Source organism: Lathyrus oleraceus, chromosome 1 (genome assembly GCF_024323335.1).
Source record: "Lathyrus oleraceus cultivar Zhongwan6 chromosome 1, CAAS_Psat_ZW6_1.0, whole genome shotgun sequence".
Lineage (NCBI taxonomy): Eukaryota > Viridiplantae > Streptophyta > Magnoliopsida > Fabales > Fabaceae > Lathyrus > Lathyrus oleraceus.
Window position 1 is genome coordinate 79,497,734 of NC_066579.1, and position 4,632 is coordinate 79,502,365.

Consider the following 4,632-nt stretch of genomic DNA (forward strand, 5'->3'; position numbering starts at 1 on the left):
TAAGAAAAAATACTTTTTAGATTAATTGAATAAATTATGTATCTGGTCAATCTTATATATATATATATATATATATATATATATATATATATATATATATATATATATATATATATATATATATATATATATATATATATATATATATATATATATATATATATATATATATATATATATATATATATATATATATATATATATATATATATATATATATATATATATATATATATATATATATATATATATATATATATATATATATATATATATATATCAGATACACCAATTATTCAACGAACCTATTTTTTTTATAATAGTGGCTAGCGGGTATAGCTTGTAACACTGTGTACCTTCCTTCATCTATCGTATAAGAACAAATTATGTTATGACTATTACCAATAAGACCTTCTACATTCCTATGCTTCCACGTCTCCTTTTTTTTCTTCAAAAACACGCGCCTATTGTTGTTTCAACAAAACCTTTTGTCTTCCTATTCTTTCAATTAATTTATTCCTATTTCCCATGAAAAAACCATGCTCCTAATGCTCATTTAATCTGCAGCCTATACGTTTTGTTTTTGCATTTGTCAAATGCCTACAACAATTTTATACTATTATTTTAGAAGATTTGCAATCTAAAATGTCTTCTCATGTAAAATTTTGTGAGATGTTCAGGACCAAAAGTGTACTTTTGTTTTGAAGTCTAAAAACACTATTTTTCCCATAACACTTCCTTCTCCCATTTTCTTCACCCTTCATTCCAAACCTATTTTACTCAATTGTTCCTCCATTTTTTTCTTTTCTTCCTTCCATCCTTCATGGCTCGACCTTTTAAGAAGATCAACAACATGAAAGAAATCTGGAAGGTCGTAGTTAGCGTACACCATAAACGATCGGTTGTTTCGAACAACAAGGATCGCTTTGAAATGATCGTTGTTGACAAAGATGTAAGTTTGCTTACCGAGTATGTTGTCTTTTTTTATGAAGTACATGCTCCATTTGTTGATCTGAAATGATTTATTTCTATGTCACACGTTTTTGCTCAAATATGTCATTTGTGAGTAATTTAGTCCATTTTGACTTTCTTTTTAAAGCTAATCATCCACTTAAATACTACTTTATTTCTTGCATCTTGTATAAATGTACGATTTCTTACCGAATATTAGTAATTTCGTATGGAGTTGGTGAGATTACGAGTTTTTAAAGACTTACATTGTGGAGACTTCATACTTTCAGAACCTTTGTGTTCATCAATGCTTATGTTAAAACATAGTTCAGTACCTTTTTGTTTTATAGTTTTCAAATTGTTACTTATACAGTTCTTTCACTTCATATCATGTTCTTTTTTTTTTATGATGTTCTTTTGATACATCTGATTTTGTTATCACAACATTGAATGCGACAAAATAATTCCGACGTCTTACCTTTCAGGTTGAACACTCATTTTGTTGTTAATAATATGGTTTTTGATGGCCTTTGTACTTTCATTCTTTGACAGAGGGCTGACATACACTTCGTTGTGCCTACAACGTATCTGTCGGCTTTCAATACAATGTTAATGGTAGACCATACTTACATTATATCAAACTTCAAGGTTCTGGCTAATGATTTGGTGTTCAAGCTTCCTTGCCACAAGTATATGGCGAAGTTCACTAGAGGGACATCCGTGAGTGATGTTAACAAACATGTCATTCCATCCAAAATAAACTATTTCACCGGTTTTGCTGATATCATGACCGAGAGATTTAAAAAGGATATACTCATATGTAAAAAAATGTGTATGCGTGTATCTATGAGTCTTTTCTTGACATTTTTGTTATACCTTTTGATACTTATCATTTTTTCATACATCATAGGAATGGTTGATAATATAGGTTTTGCACATACCCAATTAGGGGCTAAAAAATAGTAGGTTAATTTTATCCTAAGAGACAGCGCATAAGTTTCATCATGAATCATTACCAAAATATTCTGCCTCCAGTATTACTTCCTCTTTTTAGAAGTTAATTTTTTCGCACATACCTAATTAGGGGCTAAAAAATAGTAGGTAATTTTTTTGCCTTCATATCGTAGATGGCCAATTTTCTTTTTAGAAGTTGAGTCCAACCTTCCTTCATCAACCGTTGTGTAAAGATATCTCCTTCCTTATATTAATAGACCCTGCTAAAGTTCCGATTAAATTCCAGATTTGGTATCCTACTGAATAACATTACTCATTTGAGTTGGTCAACAGTTGGACTATTTTTCTGAAAAACAATAGGTTTAAAGATGGACAAGTCATTAGATTTACATTTCACAATATTAAACTTAGTTTAATTGTTACAATAGACAAAGTTATGTTTTAAAATAATATCATAATTTCATATTAAGGGTTCCAGGCCTTTTTTTAAGTTTTATATTAAGGGTTCTATGCCATGCCATATGCTATTATGTGATGGTCTTTGTTTGGAGATGACATTCTATCAATGCATAGATTTTAATCGAAGAATTGGAGAAAAACAATTGAAAGTCGAGCAAATATGAGGAAGAACGACCAAAGAATGAAGGAAAATAACTAAGTGTGCAAATCGTGGACTTGGTGAAAACTTAAGTGAAAAAGGAGCAAAAAAAGGAGTGTAGCTTCAGAAATAATTACATCCACCATCACGCACGCGATAGGGCATTAAAAGTTGCATTGCGCGCGCGATGTAGGGTTTCACGCGCACGATGGTCACTGTTATGGGCCTTTTTCTAACGTGTCCTGGTCCATTCCGATGCCTTTAAAAGAGGATTTTCTACACTTTTACAAGGGTTACAATTTTGGGAGATTGAAGCGCGAATTAGAAAGCACAAGTGGTGATTTTTGGAGCATTTGAAGCCATTATGGATCATCTCTTCCAGCTCAAAACGTTACCATTACTATCCACAATATCATATGATTTTTAATGCTTCGCCATAATAGTCTTGTCGTAGGAGGAAAACGAATGTAGAAAGCCAAAGTATATCCTCCTTTGATCTTTCTCTTCTTGGCAAATTCGTTTCTTCCATGTTAGATACAATTTTCTCCACATTTGTTCCTTTCCGCATTGTGGAGTTTACATTGGTAACTCTCTCCCGTGTCGGTATGTAGCAGGTCAATCCAACGACGTCTCGTGAACAAATATTTTCTTATCACATCATGCGGGATTTGCTACAAATATTAAAAACTACATTATTATATGTCCCAAATCACAAGGAAGATATAACCATGGAAAATCTATATTGTAACTTACCAAAACATTTTTCTTTACCGCCTTCCTCGATTTTATTCTCGTACGCCACATGCATTCTACTTCCGGGAGAAGGATAAAGTCTTCGCTAGACTTACCACCCGAGGATAGACATTCACAAAACATATCACAAAAGCCACGTTAATTAATTTACATGCATGACTAACCTGTCCTCGGAACAAGTTTAGCCTAACAAACAAAATAAAACGTAGCGCTTTTTTTTGTTATCGGTTTCAAAACTCATTTGTTTAGTAACTATTAATTCTTTCTGATAATGGTGTTTTTATCATCACCATTTCTGAAATAGATATTTCCACATCACTTCTTTTTAAACAAGCACTCAAAAACTTACTTAAGCTACAACATATCATTTGTTTTTTACCATGCAGACAAATAACACATAACTATTTTATACCTTATGTCATTCTATACAAAGTCTCCTTACCTGCTACTATCGAATGAAATTGAAATGTGAGAGACATCGGACTCCATAGTTCTTTTTTGTTTTTGTTGAGTTACCATCAAGTCGGTGTTCTTCTCCAACTACACAGTTGGTTGTGACTGTTCAGCAAAATCTTTATCGATTTTCAGATCTTCTGCATGTCCGACCTTAATAGGTGATGACCTGCATTGACAAACAAAATACATGCAATATAATCAAAACATATATTTAACTTCCGGAACGAAGATTAGTTAAAAATGCATGTACAAATATAACGATTTCCTCAAGAAGAAACACATAGAACGATTCACTACTTATTGTCGATGGTAAGTTTCTATACCTGCAAATAATTTCTAGAAAGAGTTTGTTTTTCATTTTTGGAGAAGACAAACAACCTTGGAATTGACCTCTCTTTCAATCAGAGAAATAAATACACTCAACTAAACCCTATGGCTCTTTATATATTCTAGTCTTGGGCCCATCCACACTTAAAAACGGATGGACAACAGATGTCCCATGTTAAATGCAATACTGATACGTTATTGCACAATTCTCTCCCCACGTTACACTTTAATTGTTATACTCTACCACTAATAGTGTTTACTCAATTTCCATAAAGGCTGGCCATCAATATTCCTTATTTTTATATTATTCGCCTAATTCATTAATTTTATATTAGAAACAATTATTGTTGAGTATACCACACTTTTATTTCATACCTTAAATATAGTAATTTTTGACGCGTAACAATTTTACTTTTAAAACCAATACTTTTTATATTTTTATTATTTGATAATGTATTTAACATTCTTTTAAAAAATATCCTTTTATTTGTTAATTATTGTTTTTAATGCATTAAAATATAACTAACATTTACTTTTCCTTATTTCATTTTTTTAATAACTCTATGTATAACACATTTATTTTATTTTTAATC

At 31.1% G+C, this 4,632-nt stretch overlaps 1 long non-coding RNA gene across 1 annotated transcript; it reads right to left on the reverse strand.

Moving 5' to 3' along the window:
- Nucleotides 1-2,710: 2,710 nt before the first annotated feature.
- LOC127117062 (uncharacterized) lies at nucleotides 2,711-4,110 on the reverse strand. Its single transcript, XR_007801829.1, has 3 exons — nucleotides 4,036-4,110; nucleotides 3,257-3,878; nucleotides 2,711-3,174 (listed from the first exon to the last, which is right to left on the reverse strand). It is a non-coding gene; the product is annotated as an uncharacterized LOC127117062 (long non-coding RNA).
- Between the last annotated feature and the right edge of the window lie 522 nt (nucleotides 4,111-4,632).